Genomic DNA, 20,345 nt, shown 5'->3' on the forward strand with positions numbered 1-20,345 from the left:
CTGGCAAACGTATTTCCCCAAGCACAGGCCTTTTGGATGCCAGATGCTAGAAGAAAAAAAAATCTATGCAAACACATTTCAGTTTTATGTTTCAAGAAACTGAATCCCCATATCCCCATGTAGTGAAGGTTGCTACTGTTTTCTAGAGATCTAGCAAACAGCGTTTGAAGAAAAGGGTGGGGGCGCAACTAGAAAACGTGCAAAAGCTATTTTCATACACAGCAAACTTGGTCAGACCCTTTCTACGCTACCAAATGGGAACCACATCTTGTACCATCTTCAACATTCTTTGTCAGGAGAGACAAAAGACTGTCCATGTGCTGGCTTGAAATCTACCCCTTCCTTCTGCTTACAGGCATTACACTGTGTGTCTGTAAAAAGAGTTCTTGCCATCCACACTCAAAGGGGAAGAAAATTCAAACAAAACTGAAAAAGCAAGTACAGAAAGGTCTGAATTTTCAATTTGATTTAACTACTTTCTGTCAAGATGCTGTTCTTCACCTATGACAATCAACTGTTCTTGGAAACCCTAAGCCACAGCCCAGCTGTTGCAGTAGAATATGACTTGTGGCACTGATTTTTCGATACTGATCAGAATTTTGCAGAGATTACTTTAACATTATGTCTTTCCATTGTTTTTAAGGTATGAAATGGTCATCCAGCTCGTATGCCTACGAAGCATTCATTTTTTCTTTTTGTGACAGTGTTTCACAGGATTCTGTTAGAACTGGAAAATTTTCAAATTGTCATTTAATTCAAAAGTATCATCATTCTTTCCAGAAAGTGAATGTATTGCTGTGTAATAATCCATACCGCTTTTTGTTGTAATTTATGACTCGTATGCAATAATTGAAATTAGGCAGGATTGAATATCCAATTTGTTAATAGATCACTCAACACTATCTTTATGATCTTAACAATTGCATTCAGAATCTATATATTACCCCTAACTGGCAACCTATGTGCTTTTTACTGATTTTGTAGAGACTAAAACGCCGATTATTTATTTATTTTACTAGATAATGTATGAGCAATCAGTTATCCTCTGACCTCGGATCCCTTAGGCCCTTCCCATCTGTCAGATTTCTCTGTAACTACACGTTACTTCACTACATCGGTCTAATCCACTAGACACGTACATATTCTTTACAAACACAATGCTGAAATAAAAACAGGAAAGGTGCTGCATCCAAAAGCACTCACCCCATTTTTCCATCTTCGACAATCCTTTAGAGCTTCAAATGGTCATATATATGTTCTTTCATGATGCATCTTTCATATGCATCGTATGTTCTTTCTCCGGTACAAATGAAAGCTTAGATTCTGCTCATTAAAGCAAAGACATCATTACAATGAGACAGGACCTCACAGTATCTCCTGTGTCTGAGTGGTATACACATCATAAACATGATTTGTCAGGGTTGTTTTTTTTTTTCCATCCCTTAATTCGTTGAATAGGTAATTTTAATGAAATACTGAGTAATTGGATCACTTTAAAAGGCTAAATGCGGAGTTTCCTGGAAATGTTTTCTTCGTGTATTTACACAGGATTATCTGAAGCATAAAATATAGTCCCTGGATGGTTACTTCACATTGCAATGAATTTAATTCAGTCGGTCAGGTTCACAGATGACATACATATTTTGCACATATAGGGCCACTGAGGTCAACAAAGCAAAGTCAGCTTACACCTGTTAAGGATATAGAAACATGTACAGAAGATTTTTTTTCACTGTCACAGTCAAGCTAGCTTCTGCAGTTTCAGAGGTTAAGGTAGTTTTTATTATGATAGTAGGTCTTTCCACAACAAGGGTGCATAACAGCAAAAAATTACCTTGTAGACTTCTTTTCATTTCTAATATGGTGAAAAGACTGAAAAAAAATGAAAAAAAAAAAAAAGTTGACTAGTTGACTTCTTTCATCCCATTTTCAAAGCAAACTGTTAATACTTAGAGTCTTTTCTGGTATTTTAGAAATTAGAAGTGAATGTTTGGGAAGTTAATCTTTTTAAAAGAAAACAGTCTAGAAACAATATATGCAGTTGTAAACCTATTTGCATGAGAAGTTCTAGGAAGAGTGATGACAGATTCAATGTGAATGATCACAGCGAGTGCTTGTTCTTTTAGGACAACTTTTGTATCTTTGCCGAATTTCATTTCCATTCTAAGACTCAAGTATCTAAAAAAAAAAAATAATAAAAAAAAGTTACAAATAGATGTTGAAAATGTTGTGGTTTTAAATTGGGGAAAAAAAAAAAAAAACAAAAATGCAAAGATAATACCTTATGTGACTTGAGGATCTGTAAATCAAAACAGACGGAGCAGTACTGCAATGGGTGGAAAGTACCAGAAAAGGAGACTTGACATGGCAGTATTTTAAGAATAAAAAACAGTATTCCACTTAATAGACCTTTTAAGTTTACCAATAGGAAAGTTATGTACCAGTACAAGACACATACACAAGTATCTGTTTTTCAATATGTCATTTACACTGTAGATTGGTACATACCTACTCTGTTTTAATTCATTGCTGCAGGATGCAACTACATTTCCCCTGATATACTTGGATAATAAAACAGTTGGTGGTAATTATCTTAATGATTTCAGCATGAAGATTAGTAACCCTTGTAATTTTTATTCTTTCTAGTATAAATTAGTTTACAAGCACTCAAAATACCTGCTAAGCTGCCAAGGCTGTATACAGACTTTCAGTATTCAAATTAATCTTTGACTTTTGAACAAGAATGCTTATATATAAAAATTGCAGCTTCTTTACTTTTTGAGTAAGATGCCATAGTAACTGAAAATTGTTGGGAACAGATTAGATCAAATACACTTTTTCCAGAATGGCAAAAGGAATGAAAAACAAGCAAACAAACAAACAAAAAAACCAACAACCATACATTTCAAAGCAAAAAATCAGATACAATTGATCTGGGAAGAAAGTCAGTTTCATTCGTTTCTAAAGTAATTTTATCCTTTACTATTATTATAATTACTGTAGAATTACGTGAATTTTACATACACTAAACATAATACAACAAAACTTAATGTAAAGTGTATTTATTAATGAGTCAGTGAAGATCCTTGATTTAACGCCATTTGAAGGCACCCACTTAAATTGAAATTCATATTGTAGTGCCTGTATTCTGTGAATCAGATAAATTTTGCTGAAATGAGAGGTTAAGTAACCCTATAGCCACAAACACATTCTGTGGTGACACTAAGTCACTTACATAGTCCTACCTGTTTATAAAAAAATCCATTAAGGAATGATTTTTGCATGTATGAGCATCAAAATACAATACACGCACATTTACACAGAAAATATTGTAAAGCAATCAAACACTATTCAAAAAGGCTGGTAGACATATCCTGTTTCAAGTTAGTTCAAGTGTCTATTTCAGTTGTGTGCATTCCAACTACACAGAAACTACATAGCACAGGTCTATATCTACGAACTTTTTCAAATAAAAAAAGATAGTCCTAATCCATGATTTTCCAGTACAAGTCAAGATACAGAGCATAGCTCAATGAATAAGAAGACTCTAAATGGAGAGAAAAGTTTGGGTTAACATTCAGATTTTCAGCTATGATCAGATGTAAAACTTACAGCAGCCTATCTGTCTTACAAGTCTGCTTTGCCCATCCTTGCGTCCAATTGACATACTTGATTTGTCAGTAACTAAGTAACAGCTTGAAAGACATTCTTCTTTTCTTGTCAACATGAATCATTCTTGTAATATCTCCAAGATGAGATTATCAATGCATAAATACAATACATATGTCCATTTTTGTTTTCAGTCGTCTCAACATTCATTTAAGATCTGTGAGTAATCACATACATTTATCTGCAAAATACTTTTCAGCAATACTGTTTTCATTCTTTTCATCTTGTACTTTACCTAGTTTTTGCTATTTTTGATTTGTCTATAATGTATGATTTATTCACTATTCACGACATAAAAACAAAATGGGGGAAACTCTCTTCTTTCTACATTCTCAGTCACTCTGTGCAGTTTTGACAACCATCTGCTGAGATTAGACTTCACTTCTTCCTCCTGTTCACCCCCGTCACATTCAAATATTGACAGAAACAGTTTCTTCTGGGAAAATAAGAAGTTAATAGATAAGTGGAAGCTCTATTCAGTTTATCATTAAAGTTCTGATGTACTCTTACAACCTGTGTTGTATTTATTTATCTGAACATTTGAAACTGTGAAAAATTAAAAGGTAAAGCTCCAGCCCAACCATTGGATTTCACAGTGGGGTTCAGGCTATACCTAATATTCATACATTGATGTAGAGCTTTTGGAAATAGCAAGTAGCTTACCAGAAGAAAATCTCTAGGTGAAAAACATGGCAGGGGAAGTCCAGTCTCTTCAGCAGTAATTAAAGGGATCAAATGACAGCACTGCCCACACCCAGATTTACAGTAATGGGCAGGCAAGGTAGACAGCCCATAAATAACTTCAGTATTTCTGAAACAAAGGCTGTGGGCAGAGAGGTAAGCCAGTGACTTGTCCCTGGGACTTACCTGAGGTTTAATGTCATGAAAGGACATGAAAACCATTTGACATGACATGAGAAATGAGCACACAACCCACGCTCTGTTGACTATTTTCTTCAACATGAGACCAGGTGCCTTTCCCAGTGGTGTGTTTCCAGGACATCATCTCATATTTGCCCTACATTCATTCAATCTTGTAATCTTGCATTTGGCCTTTTTAAAACCTGAGCTTTTCCTTTTTTTTTTTTTTTTCCCCCCAAAAGAAGCACCATAGAAACCAAATTAAACCTATATATATAAATATATATATGAGCTACCTTCATAATTATTTACTGTTCAATCAGCTGTGCTGCCATTTGTACATTTTCTCAGTAATAAGTCCATATATTTTCTTCCAGTTTTTTGCTGATGTGTCTAATAGCACTAAAAGAGGTCAGTAAGAAATCCCATTAGAAACATCCACAGAGGATAATGATATAATATTATCTAATGTACTTTTTGCCACCTACTACTTAAGAAACGTGACTGAGAACCTTAGTCTTTTAAGGTTGTTTCTATTAACCCCGTCTCCAGCTTCTAAGAGGTGTTGAATTTAAGAGAAAATATTCAGATATAAGAATCTATTTAATAAATAATTATGATGGCTAATAGAAAACCTAAAAGATTTTGCAAATTACTTTTATACTTAAAGACTGAAGTTTATCAGAGGAACTCACTGGAAAAAAAAAAAAAAAGATTAAATTGATTACCTCAAATCAGATAGGGATGATGTTAACAACATTAACTTGAATCATAGCTTCATACTGGTTTCAGAGAATCAGATAGAATTAAATAGGCTTCTCTTGTAGTTTTGTTCCTGAGAAAAGGAGGCAGAAAAATAAAAACAGTTTCAAAAAGCAAAGACAAATTGCTTTTTGCTACTATACGAGATTTGATCAGAAAGCCTCTTTCGATTATCTATGTATTTCTTATATGTACTTTGTCATTATTGAAGAAGGCACCACTGAATAATAGGCATAAATAATGGAAGTGGACAGATTTTTAGTAGCTACTGAATGCTTCATTTTTACTGGACTTTCTACAGTAGAAGAGTAAACAAATATGAGTGCTTTTAATTGACTAAATAAAATCTTAATTTCTGGATTTTTGAATAGTGCTATTTCATATTATTTTTAACTTGAATGTCAGTTACATTAAAAACCTTTCAGAAATGCTGCATTAATAAGTTCACAGTATAAATAATGTTAAGGCCCAATATTGTTATTTGATCACTTCTTCAAACATCAATATACATATTCTACTACTAGTCTAAGAAAAAGAACAGTGATATAAAGTTTAGGAGGAAACAAAACAAAACAAACAAACAAACAAACAAAAAACAAAAAAAAAACACCTTTCAAGTTTTCCCATGCAACATAAGTAACGTGTTAACGTGTCTTCAGGTAAATATTAATAATTCTTAAGGCTTCTTCTGAAGACTGATTCAATTTCTGAAATATCAGTGGTTAAGAGCACAGATAAAAGTATATAATAAAATGCTTAATCACTGTTTTGAGTACAAAGCTCAAGACAACTTTTATTGTGGAAATGTTCTTGCCTTTCCATTAAGTTTTCCCTCTTCTGAGCAGAAGGGGATAGGGAGGAGGAATTATTATTACTGATTTAATTAAGCTACTAAGATTAGTAGTCCAGTCCAATGGGAAATGACAACTTTGAAACTGTGAATTGGATGTAATCATCTCACCTCGTTATTATTTTCATCATGAAAATAAATCAATTTTGTATATTTTCTATTTTCATTACCATATTTGTCAGAAGATGGGACTATCAAAATTCTAATAAAACCTGATGTGCTTTGATAATTATGGTACTATGCTCATACTTTGACATTTTCAATCCTGCATATGATTTGCTGGCCATTCCACTCCTCCTTGTCAGGTTAATAAAGGTTATAAACATGGAATCAGCTAGTTGATCTTCTACAAAATGTAATTGCCCTATTTCATCCCTTTTCCAGTTTTCAACTATAGTTTGAAATGGGGGAACCAAACAAAAAATTAAGCAGAGCTGTACTGACATAAGTGCACTTTTAAGTATCAGACTTTCTTCTTGTGCACTGAAGTGCATATAATGAATGTGAAATTATATCTCTGAATATCAAGTTAACATTCAAAGTCAAAGATTAAGCCTTTTTTTTTTTTTTTTTTTTCCTCCTGGAAGCAGATAGGATGAATGCGCTAATGAAATCTAACTACAATTACATGTGTTACAACCAAATATATTTTTGTGTTTACACATATTAATATTGTTTCAGTTGACTAGAGAGAATATCTTGGATTGCAAAATTCTATCAAAAGCAAAACATGAAATCAGAATTAAAAATGGAAAGTTATATGCCACTGTAACACTATGCTCCAATGTTCTCTCCCTGGGCAAAATAACAAAATAGAAACATCAATTTTTAAAAAAACATCCCAAGTGTCTCAGAGCATAAAGCAAAGCAAAGAATTCCAGCAACTTACGTACACTTGGAAGAAACAACTTGTGTCCATTGTCAAGAGAACTCTACTTTCTTTAGCCTTAGCTGGACATGTCTGTAGTGCAGTATTGCTTACACAACTGACATATCTGCTATGTTTCTTTTGGATGATTGCAATTACACTGATTCAGACATTTTTACTTCTGTATTCTATTTATATAATTCATAGGCAAATCTGAAAGCCAGAATGGCTTAAAGGCATCTGTAGTGCCTATGGTGCCTTTTGACTGTCTCCTTCTTCCAGGGCTGTGGATTTAGGATGAACATGAAGCTGATGCTGAAAACTGTCAACTGGCATCCAGTCACGTTTCTATACCAGCTGAAAGCCTTGGTTCAAGTTTTCAAAGCAGTTAAGGGATCAAGCTCCAGCTACATCAAGGAATGCATTTTGATCTATAAATCACAGAAACAGTGATATTTTTCAGGGAACACTAAAAGTGAAGATCACAAAAGCCAGAACAAAGCATGCAAGAGCCAGGGAGAATGCATTTTCTTTCTAAAGAGAGACTGCTCTGAAGGAATCTTCTGTCTTTCAGGGGACACCAGATAGAGCAGGTCTGATTGCCTTTCAGAAGCATCATATGGCCCCATTTTAAGTGACGATGTATTTTTGATCTCTAGCTCAATAATCCTCCCAGAAGACCTCACCAACTGCACTCAAGCTACAAATGAAAATGCCCTGTCCTAGTAAAGTTTTGGCTTCAGAAAGTCAAAAACATCAAAGTTTTCATAAATTCTATGAGTTATTATAATGTTATGGATGTATATGAGGCCAGGTGCTCCTTATCTACCACTGTCTTCTCAATTAACACCAGTGAGCAAAAATTTTTTCCTGGAGCTTCAGAACAAAATGGGCAGTCTTCAAGATCAAAAAATAAGAGGAGATTAGGGGAAAATAATTCTCTCAAATGGAAGAAATGGACAATATCCATTAACTGCAGGAAGACTCAGACAACTGGATCTGAATGCTATTTGCAAAAACTACTTGGCACTTAAACTGAAGTATTGCTACAGAATTTGAGCTTCTGCAAGCAACTTTCATAAGTGGTCCATAAGAATTTGACTAAGAATTAGTGCAGATTCTTACCATCACACTCGTTTAATTAGTTTAATCCACATAAAGGCATTACCCTTTGCAGTTTCTCAATGGTGTTCATATACTCTTGCTTTCTGTTTAAGGATTAAACAGAAAGCATACCCTTCCATATCCCAGAATTAATGTAGATTCTCATTATCTAAAACTTTCCAACACACATTCTCAAATTATAAAATCTACATCTTTGAGGAAATGCCTATAGTGAAAGAGCAAATTATGGTGGAAAAGCTAAGGGTTATATGAACAGTATTAGTTAAAATGGATGTTTTAGTGGCTGCAAGTAATCAAATTCAATTTCTATAGAAAGGGCTCCAAGTGGCTAGAAAATCTGATAGTAGAAAAAAAAAAAATGTCAAATTATTTTTAGTAGATATATTAATCATTTAGAGATTTTAAATCAAATTTAAAAGTCTCCAGAGAAAAAAAAATAGTTTCACTGAAATTTAAAACAATATTGCCAGTGACCTTAATAAAGTCAGTGGGTGTCTAACATGATTCTGTATTGTTGGGCTTATTATTTTGTCTAGACAAAAAGCAAGATCATATCTGTAAGTCACACAGCAGTTTTGTATCTGTTAGGGAACAATAGTACTAAGTAAAAGTATTAGAGCTAGATTGCAGCAAAGATTTGGTTTCTTCTGAGGGCATATGAACTATGCAAGAAAGATATGCATCTCTCACCTTGTAGAAGAGGTTTCCTGTGACTCCATTAATAGAAATAATACCCATAAGAAATGCTTTAGTTAATTCTAACAAACACCTACATTTCATTTTAAGCAATTGGGAAATTCAGAATTTGTAAGCTAGATATGCTGCTTTCTGTAAGCATTCTAAACAACCAGAAATTCATTAGTAACTTCCTTTCTCTCTGGGGCCCAAAAGCTCTGAGGCAGATACTGACTGCTCCCATTTTTAAGCGTCCAAAACATAGTCACAATGTGTTCCATATTTACTAATTCACTTAAGTTTGATGGTCACTGGAAAGCAGATGTTAGGGCTTCCTTGTAATGTAAACATCTGTGTTAGCTATGAATAAGTAGAGCTATAATAATAATAACAGTAATACCAAATGATCATAAAGGAATGAATAATAATAATTAAAAATAATAATAACAATAACCTTCAAAGAATGTAGGAAAAATTAACCTGCTTGACATAACATATTTTTGCAGAGGTGATCTGAATGCTAATTCTTTCCAGGAGATCTGAGGAAGCCGCAGGCTATATTTCCAGACGGTATATTCCAAAAGAAAAATTGCAGTTACATAAATATGTGTAGATTATTAGTGGTTGCCAAATACATGCATTTGATATTTTTATGATCCAACTGTTCTCCATTAAGCCAGCAGACAGTGATATTTTTGTTCTGCAGAGAAAACCGTAACAGACCAAATAAAAGGCTTTATACAGTAAAGCTGTTCTGCCCTTAAGGTACAGAGATTTTCCATATTGTTTTCATTTGAAAGTTTATTCGGATTATGAACCGCCTGCTGACATTGATACCTCTACTCTCCCTCTCCCTTTCCAAGTCTTAAATCAAATAGTTGGGTCAGCACTTGTACTTTTACTTTGATTATGTGAAGTCCCTGTGGAAAGGTACAGTGCAGTCTAAAACATTTCTATTTTATGGTCTGCTGTGAGCTTACATATTTGAATGCTTAATTTACAGACGTGCTCAGGGAAGTGTTGATGCAAAGAAACCAGCTATTCATACATAACCCAGATCAAAGTAGTACTTCTCCGAAACATGTACCCTATAGTGCCAGCTAAATAATTTATACAAAATCATCCCCAAAACATCTGTAGGTAATTTGAATTAAAATTTAAAAGTCATGGCTGATTTCTGCACTGCTTAGCCTTTCTCCATCTTCTGTGGTTTGATATTTGTGACCAAATGACTGTACACCCTACTGAGAGTACCTGAACTCACATGCTCGGAGCCCTGTAAGAGGAGGCCAGCAAGCACACCCTGCAAGATGGAGAGAAGTCCCGGCTGTGCTTTTAGCTGACCAGAAGCTACATATAGCATCAAACTGAAGCCTGTGTGCCTTGCCTCTTAGCTCCTTTACTGGGTTGCTTTGAGGAAGAACAAACAGTGGGGATGAAATATTTTAAGTAAATACTGCTGCCAGACACTTTTTAACGCTGAAAGATGTTCTGAGTTATGGTTTTGATGAAGTTAATATTCATATAGTGTTAAAAGATGTGCTCAGCATTTTAGAATTGCTCAGCATGCCAGATTAAGAAATCACCAGCAAAAATGCACAGATTTTAGTGAGACTGCTGTTATCAAGCCAACAGTAATCCCAGTAATGACTAGGGGAGTGAAAGACTTATTCTCTGAGAGTCAGGATTCTAAGTTACTGCAGGACAGAGTACAATCCACCAAGCACAAAGAAGGCCCAAGTAGGAAATCACAGCAAATTCTGTAGAATTTATGAACAAGTTTTGCAATGTCAAGATGTTTTTCAAAAGCTCTTTGATGGACAGATAAAATAGTTGAAATTTGCTGTGGTTTTAAAAGTTCTAATAACTGCAATATGTCTGATGGATTCTCAGATTTGCCATGAAGTAGATCTCAGTTATGTGGCTTTTCTGAAAATAAGGAAGAAGAAAATAAAAGCAGAGTTAGAGCTGACATATCAATTATGCACCAGAGTATACCTTAAGCTAATATTGATTTAAATGATTAATTTTCCAGATATTCTATTTTACTTTCTTTTTACAAACAGAATGACTCCATAGTATTTTGGTTATATGTCTTTAACTCATACTTTTAACTCTATATAAGTATATATATAAAATATATAATATATATATTAGAGAGAGAGAGAGAGAGAGTTAAAAGTGTGAGTTAAAGACATATATCAAATTTTTGATTGAAGTATGAGTTAAAGACATATATTAACTTTTGACTGAAGCTGAAAAGTAGAAATACAAGACATTAGGAAAAAAAAAAAGAAGAAGAAGAAACTACCTTGAATGCTCTTTTCCTCATGAACTCCCACTGACTTCAGTGAAATTATTATTACTATTGATTACTAGAAATTACTATTGCCATCTTCTGGTGCAATTGAAAATTGGAAGTTGTTCTCATTAAAACATCTGTTGAGATTGCTGATGCTATCTAACAATGAGAATAGCACTGCCTCTTTGGCATTGTGCATGAAGTGTATAATAGGGATATTTTTCCTATGTAGGTTGCTCTGAAAGTAATGCCTCTTATTTATTTATTTCCATGGAAATGACAACAGATACAAAGAGCAAAATACACTATTTGATAGAGCAATTTCTCAGCTAAAAAAACACTATTTTTCAACACAGTCATCACCCTTAGCTATGCATTTTCACCAGCTGAGAACTAGAGTCCGCATGCCACAATTATAAAAATCTGCACCAGCAGAGGTGATCTTTTCATAATATTTCACCACCTCACTGTGCTCACATGCTCACATCCACTATTTGGTCTCCAGAAATATTCAGGAAGCATCGATGAATATCAGTGAGTGCCTTTATTGCCATGTGCCATACCACCAATATCTGTTTCTGCTATTGTGGACCAACATAATAAAATAGGAGGCATTACTTTCAGAGCAGCCCTCTTATAAGTGTATTTCTATTTATAAACTTGGTACGTACAGGATGCAAAATAGGTGTTAGAAAACAGAAAGAGGGAAATGGTGATAGCAGACTGAGTATGCTAAACTTCAGTACTATTCAAAAAAAAAATCATTTGGAATAATTTCATAGTTTGATGTACTGTTTCTGGCTATGGATCAAAGAATAATCAAAGTTTCTGTATAGAGCCGTATTGAGAAAAGGTGCCATCCATCTTGTCTTGATTTTCAAGGTCTTGAAATCTCTACCAAAACAAAGTAGCTTGCACCTGAGATGAATAACTGTCGAATGTTCGATGCCAAAAGCAAATGTTTATTGGTTCTTCTTCATGATAGAAAGGTAACAGGGAAACCTTTCAGGCACATTCAAAATACCCTTGCATAACTTTTGCCTTAACTGTGAAAACAAATAGGCCAGCACACTTAAGAACCTTCCTATTGCCAAAATAGCTCATTGGGTTAATAAAACTCATCAAATAATGAGTTAAATCTTTTTCATATATAAAGGCTTCTTGAACTGCAACACATATTCCAGGGTAAGGGATATTGACAAATTTTTAACTTTTCATAAATACTGCAACACTTTGTTGCTGTAAAGTAAAATGAACAAGTTTCAGCCTTGAAATACATCAATGAATATCTAGTCAGTGAGGATCCAGTCACCAGGGAATTTTGCATTATTTGGTGGCTGTATATTACTGTGTACAAGCACAACTTTCATGCACCAGTACCTTTGTGAAATGTTATGGCCTGCACTACATACCCAAGTGTTTTCAGGTTTTCAAATCTGTGCATCTGTAAACTAATTATAAAGAAGGGAATGAAATGTGCTTGCTTACCTGCTCAGGTTCAGTAAACTGATTTCAGAGTTTTCAAAGACTTAACTTCAGGACAGAAATTAAACACAGAACTGGTCCAAGAACCCACTGGGAGATTTTCCATTAAGTGCATTATATATCCTCCTTTGTTAATAGGTGGTGCTACTTAAAGTCAATGCTTAAATTCCTGGAAATGATTCAGCAAGAAAAGAGGTTTCTACCAGTTCTGAGATTCAATCCTTAATACCCTTGAAGAAATGTGGGGAAATAAAGGGGAAATGAGTAGAACATCACATTGGCTGATGAATATTTTTCCAGGCCTACTACCAAACTAGAAGTCAATACACAAAAAATGGAGTCATTATTGTGCTAATCTAACTACAGTACATAGTTCCTTAATGTTACAGATATTCTAATGACACAAAACAAAGATGCAGGCTTTACAAATTTTATGCAAAGTTTAATGCAAAAGTTTCTCACTAGGAGGACACTGTGCAAGGAGGTTTCCAGCTCTGATATGTTTGAAAGAGACCTGCTCAGCCCAGATTGTTCAGTTCTTCTCAGGGATATTATTGTGAGCTCTGACTAGGAACACTTAATCCTATTGGCAAAACTAAAGAAGTGATCAAAGGGATCGATTGAGCTTGTCTAAAAGCCTTCCAAGTCCTCATCACCCCAAAGAAGTGCTGCACTCCCTTCCTACCTCAGCTTGTACACTCTGAAATGCAGAGGAGCGAATTTGTATGGCAGAAATCACTCACCTCAGGGAGCTTCAGCCTTTGTATGAGGAGAGGAAGCAGTAAATTTCTAGAGAAGAAAGCTGAAGTTGGTCTATGCAGAATTATTGGCTCTATGGCAAGAGCCTTGCAACCTGGATTCAATTAACTATGACAGACAGATAGATCTTTTTGCCCTCCATAAATTATGTGTTATCACACAGCCACTTAACTGACACTCTTGTGTTTTAACCAAGCTCCATTAGAACTGAAGAACAGAGCAAATTTTTGCTCACTTTCCTTTCTTCAACACTTTAGAACACTGCTTCTAAATTTTACCTTTTGTCTGACCACCTACACATTTCACTATATTTTCTACTTCATCTTGTCAAACTAACAGTTAAGACTGACTCTGTCTTGCTTATAATTCATGATCCTAAGAAAGAAAATATAAACAAGTTATTTTTGTAAGGGTCTTTAAAAATATTTCACTTTTATTTTTGATTTGGGGAATCAATTATATTTTCTAAACTGGAAAAAAAAAGCTATTTTAAAGTTTCTCATGTATTAGAATTTTTCTTAATTCATGTATGTTTGCTGAAGCAGATGCTGTACAACTTCTCCTTACCACAAGTAGAGGAGCTCTCAAATGTCTTCTTAGATATCTTTCCTGATTTCAGCATATCTGCCCTCTGCATTGACATTCCTAATCACACAACAGTTTGAAGAGCAACCATCCACCATGCAACAGAGGGCATCCTGAGTACCTAAGTTAAAAAATAAAAATAATAATAATAAAAATAATTTTTTATTATTTTAAAATCAAATCAATTACTTAAAAAAAAATTCTGAATCCAATTCAACCATTACTATTTCCTATCACACTTGCCAAAGATATACCAAGGAAAAATTTTAAATTCTCATGGATGCCAAATATTTTGGCAGCTAGCCACCAGTTTCCTTATTTTTTCATAGCAACCGGGGTTTTCTGAAGCTAATCTATTAAATACATAATTACTTTCAAATAACAGTAAGCCATGACTTGAACCATAATTGACAACAGCAATGAAAGGAATTTCCAAAAGTCCCCAGTGAAGCAAGAGTTTCCACAGGTGGAGCTGGATGCTTAATAAATTCAGAATGAAAAAGTGGTTCCCATCCATGGCTCAGATCTTTAAAAGTATTCAATTTTCTGTACTCTGTGTGTTTCCCCTTCTATGAAAGACTGAAAAAGAAATCAGCTATCTTGACATATTGTCTTGCCATGTTTTTTTCAATAGAAATGTATGTTTCCCAGTTGACATAGTTCATGATTTCAGTACAGACACTGCATTTTAGGAGAACATCATAGAGTATCACTTTTTTTCCTGCTTCTCAGATTGCCCATATATAGAAAAGAATAAAAATTGAGATCTGTGGCTGGAAACTGTTCCTTGTGAGTGGTTGTTATCTAGGAGCAACAGTAGGAAATGTTTAAAATAACAAAAGAGCACTTCTGATGAGAATTTTTTGTTACTTTATACTCTATTGTGCAAGGTATGGCAGTAGTAATGGGAAGGTTTGTTTGCTTGTTTCCCTGCACTTAATACACTTACCAACTCTTTATCTCACCTCACTTTCTACTGCCTTTTCTATTTAATATTTAAGAGCATTTTTCTTATTTTTTATTTATACTTTCTACTTCTTCCACTGTTATGATCTCTTCTTTAGCCTAGGCTAAAGTTATTTATAAAACACTCTAAATAAAAACTGTAAGCACAGTAGCAAAAATTGTCTTTATTATTAACACGCAGCATGCTATAACTGAATTTGCTGCCATCCCACCCATCTGTCAAGGTCTGATCTAAAAGTAATTTGCTCATGGCCCCCCTCGACAACCTCTTTTACTAGAAAAGTTGGACAGAAAATTTTAATGGGTAGGTCCCTAAACTATGTGAAGTAGCTGAACATTTTCTCTATGGCCCTTAGAAAACTCAGCTGTCCCATCCATTTGTGAAATCAGTGACTTAAAGGAAGATGAAGATGGACTTTATCAAAGCCTTAGTCACTAGAATTCAGTTAGAAGTTGGCATTCCATTTTATTTCACTGAGCTTTTGCATTAAGGCGGAGAAAATTAAGGTAAGCAGAAGAAGAGCAAAGAAGTTAACTCCTAGCTGTTTTCCTGTTAAGATAGAGCCTACGTAGCTTTCTGATAGCTTTATGTAGAAAGGATGCTTAGGGCATGAGACAGAAAAGACATAATAGACTAAAGGGAATTTAGTAGAAATTTGCTAGTACACATGCACCACTTCCTCACCATCTTGCCTTCTATTGACAGGTGTTTGCCTCCTGGCTTTTCTACGCAGAATAGTTGCTTGAGAACACAATAAGTGGAAGATAAAGACAATCATAGTATTGTTTGTACTTAAATAAAATCAGATTATCACATGGGAAAGGGAAAAAAAAAAAAAGGCGTTTGGGATCTGAAGGACAAGAAATAATTTACATATGTGCTATTTTTGCTGCATGTTCCTCCGCTCATTCTTTCTGTGACTATGTTGTAGCACATTTTCAAGCTACTAAATATTTTTAGACAGCAGCTACCTCTTAAACTGGCCACTTAAAGTCTTTGCAACAGTGCTCAAAATTCCTGGAAAGTAAGTTTGATGAAGACATGAAAATGTTCTAGTAAATGGGCTTGTTGTAGAGTTCACAAGTGGAACACAGAATATTTTATCATTCATATCATTGCAAGTATTATTTTTACATGAAAGTAATAAATGAAATCAAATTCTTTGAAATTACTTACATTACAGAACAATTATTAGCCAAGTATTACATAAGTATAGTCAATGTGGTCTTTATCTTATAAAAGAGATTCATCGTAAGAAATCTAAATGAAGATTAGTTTGGAGAGATGTGGATAGTTGCCATTCATTCAAAGGTTGTTCTTCCAATTTTTTTTTTTTTTGGCTTCTTTAATAATCTTGTAACTTTTATCAAAAGTAATATTGCATTCAAACAAATTCTTAGCAAATAAATGATAAATATTTTCTGTAGTATTATATTTCTAATAGGAAGATACATTTTTAGTCAAAGGAAATATGACTTACGGGAAGTCAGCTACATTTAAAACAATCTCATTTGCTGTCTTGAACATAGAAGCCTTGTTGGTTTGATTGGTAGGGAGTAGAGGCATTTTTTGTTAATGAACAAATGTAATAGGAACCTAGAAAGGAGAACTATTTTCCTTTGTGTTTTGATGGAAACAATCAAATTTGGAATGTTATCAGCTTGTGAGACTGGAAAATTATATTGTAATGTAAAATAAACTCATAAACAGACTTGAAATCCTTTTATAAGTTGGCTTTCCACAACCTAAAAAACATGTTCTTTGGTACAGGAAAACAAAATGAAAATTTCCTAGCCATGTTGCCACTGATAATGCTCTCCTGTTTAAAAAAATAAATAAATAAAATAATTAGGCAGTATTTCTTCAGTAAGTTGAAACTTGTAAATAAAAAACATCAACAGTTTCCCTTTAGAAGCAAATATTGACAACTAATAGGTAGTTAACATCATACAAAGGAGAAGTGAAGCAGCAGTAATCAGATGAAATTACAATAAGAAAAAAATAAACCACAAGAAAAGACAGCAAACACACAAAGTTAATGTTCACTGTAATAATTTACAAACACAATGCAAAACTGAGAGCAAAAGAGTTTCAATATAAAGCAAGCACCAATGTCTCAAGACTGATGATATCAAGTGTATCTTTAGAAGCAATGGGATTTGTGTGTTCTTCCTAGTAAATGTGTCATTATTTTTGTCCAAATTCTTGTCTTGTCAGCCCATTTTCGCAATCATATACTTTTTAAGAGTTAGAGGTATTTTTCATGGAAAAAAAAATATATTTCTCACAATATGAAATGATTCCCCAATGAAGGAATTTGTATGTTTAAGGTTGTGCTGCAATTGTTTTCCACTGCAATTTCAGACATAAGGATGATCTCTTTACTGGCTGGAGAGAAGAAAAGATCATAGCAGAATTTCAAGAAAAAGCTCTGAACATTTTCTTCCCGTCACAGCTTCTTCATCCGCTAATTTTTCTTGTCTATTTATACTCACTGAACTTATCACAGACTTAAGCTCTCCTCAGCTGGTTGCCCAAACAGCCAGTTAGCACTAAGAGGTCACTGATGTTCTCCACAGAAATTGTTTTGCATTTTCTGCAAATAATGTAAGCTGTGTTTTACCCTTCCCTCCATTCCTCCATTTGACCTCACTCCTTCTCAAAGTTTCCATTCTAAAAGCACAGAGAGTTACCTTTGTGTTGCCATCACAGATCACAGGCACTGTATTAACCAAACGAGGAATGGATTTTTTTGGCCAAAAATGTTTTTTTCTTCTTGATTGTTCAGAAGGACTTTAGATTTGGGATTATCTTATTTTCCTTCTCTTAATGAGAAATCCAAAAGATCAATTAGTGCAAAATTTTCTGCTGTAATGTGAGACCTCTGCTGACACAAATTCTATGGCAAGACTAGATCCTCAATATACTAAAACTAACAGTCAGAAAGGAAAGACTTTCATTTTTCAGTCTTACTATTATGCAAAGGAAGTAGAGCAATAAGGGACAATGTAAGTGAAATATAAAGATATGAGAGCAAAGTTACCCTTTGTTAAGGGATTAATACTCTACAAATCATCTGCTTTTTGCTAGATGTGGCATTAGATAAAGTCCTGACATGATTTTTCTTTATCATCATCTGCCTCAAATGAGAAGATGTTACAGGTAGAACCATAAAAACTTTTTTTTTTCTTTTTTTTCCCAAACACACACCGATTTTTCCTTGTACTACTCCTGTAGAAAAAATAAATCTGGGTAATGAATTGAGTAAATTGGTTTCTTTCCGATCTAATGCCTAATATTTTCTGAGGTGCATGAAAATCTCCATCGACTGTGATTACTGTTGAAGGATAAAACCACAACAATCAGATCCCAGGCTCTGTAGTCTACCATTACCTTCTACTTCTATAGTGTTTTAAATATAACACCCCTAAAGCACAATTGGAAGTCTAGTTTAATTATTCCTTTCAAAAAAGGAACCATTGTTTGCTCCAACTTGTTTAACACACAACAAAGAGTAAACTCGAGGCCATCCTCTCCTGGTTACTACAGCATGATACCAAACGTTTATACTGGATCATCAGCCTATCTAACTTTATCTTGCAGGCATGAAGCTAAATGAAATGTTTATATTTGTGGATAGCACACTTTGAACAATGAAAATACCAGATGATCATTCACCAAACTGATACTACATTAAAACTTTATAATTACAAGCAAACTCATGCTGACAAGCACAGTCTAATAACATTCTGCCATTCATCATAATTAGGAGCTTGTGATATATACAATGTTCTTCTCTTTGTATACATATCCCCTTTAAAATTACTTGTTTTCCTTTTAAGATTTAGTTTTCTTTAGAGACCATTAGTCATTGTGTTCAGAAAAACAAAGTTGGGAACATAAACAGCAAAACATGTTCATCTTCAGTTCGCAGTAGATCACACTAACAGAGCATATCAAAGAAAATACAACGATTAAAGTTACACATTCTCCAAAGAAAAGAAAGACTTTTAACTTTCTGTGTTATGAAGGGCTGATATTGTCTTCTTCGTAAAGAAATCAAGTAATTTGATAAATAAAAATTTGTAGACTATAAGAGAGACTGCACCTTATAAAGAGGTATCAGACATTTAGACCTTCATTCTCTCACTGACTCATCTTGTATATGTTCCTTGGAACAGCCTTTGAAGAACCAGGGTCTGTAATCTATAGGTTTGGGGGAGGCTAATAAGCCCTACCTGGAAAGTATATCAGCAGCAACTTTTAGAATGGCATTAGATAGTACTGTCAGTCATATGTGCTTGTGAAGGCAATTATGTTGACAATAACAGGCTGGATGTGGCTCTGGGCAGCAACACCTACAGCAGGGGTGTTGAAACTAGGTGATATTTAAGGTACTTTTCAACTCAGGCCATTCTATGATTCTATGAGTCTAATGATACAAAGACAGATTCTCAATTTGCCATGAAGAAAGGAAGGAAAGAAAGAAAGGAAAGAAAGAAAAGAAGAGGGGGGGGAGGGCGCGGGGGGGGCGAAGAAAAAAGAAATAAAAACATAGCAGCAATAGAAAAATATTATCTATATCCAATCTACAAAAGCTGAAGAATCTGGCTTGTGAGGGAGACACAAATCCCTAGTCTGTTGGGATCCAATCTTTGTAGACTCAATTTTCATGCTGGATTAACTGCTGCTGATGACTTCAAAAGGACCAAGTTTTCACCTCAAGTGTTCAAAGCAAAACTGAAAAGAAGAAAGCCCACACAAGTCTCACCAACCTGTTTTTGATGTGGAAAAAGCTGCAGAGGATGACTGGGACTCACTCAGCATCTCTGAGCATTCCTGATTCTCTAATCTTCATTGTTAAAAAAGAAAAAAAAAAAAAAAAAAGACTTTGAAATGCATTTTGTGGTGTATAATTATTTTACAGTGGAGATGATTATGCAATGTGATATAACATTTTATATAATTAAACATGTGATCACCAGTTCCTTGACAAGGGAAATAAAATCTGTAGGGTAAAGTTCTATTTACAGTATCATAGAGATTTGAAAAGATATGTCTGATATGTATTCCATGTATTATTCAAGCGTACGCAGTTTTGGGGATAACTTAGCTACATGTTAAGCCAATACATTATGGCTTTATTCTCAAATATCTCAGTCTTCAGCTTTCACGTACTTCAAGCTTTCTGTATTTCAATTTCCTTGTCATGTTTAAAGTAATATATCATGTTAAGTTGTATATTTAAGTCCAAACATGGAACAGGTACATCTTTCTGTTTTGACTAGGAAACATTAGTCAGCTTTTGCTACAGAGCCTAAAATTTTTTCAAAATATAATGCTTGTTGCAGGGGAGCAAATTAGAACAGCAGCAACAACAAAAGTCATTTTTCCTATCTTTCAGCAAAGTGGAGGTGGTAATGAGTCTTCAAATGGC

At 34.3% G+C, this 20,345-nt stretch overlaps 1 long non-coding RNA gene across 1 annotated transcript; it reads right to left on the reverse strand.

The window, feature by feature from the left end:
• Positions 1–732: 732 nt before the first annotated feature.
• LOC104910516 (uncharacterized) lies at positions 733–19,906 on the reverse strand. Its single transcript, XR_014882817.1, has 5 exons — positions 19,684–19,906; positions 13,924–14,062; positions 12,601–12,766; positions 5,259–5,365; positions 733–4,105 (listed from the first exon to the last, which is right to left on the reverse strand). It is a non-coding gene; the product is annotated as an uncharacterized LOC104910516 (long non-coding RNA).
• Positions 19,907–20,345: the final 439 nt, after the last annotated feature.

The sequence above is a fragment of the Meleagris gallopavo genome, chromosome 4 (genome assembly GCF_905368555.1).
Source record: "Meleagris gallopavo chromosome 4, MGAL_WU_HG_1.1, whole genome shotgun sequence".
In the NCBI taxonomy this organism is placed as follows: Eukaryota; Metazoa; Chordata; class Aves; order Galliformes; family Phasianidae; genus Meleagris; species Meleagris gallopavo.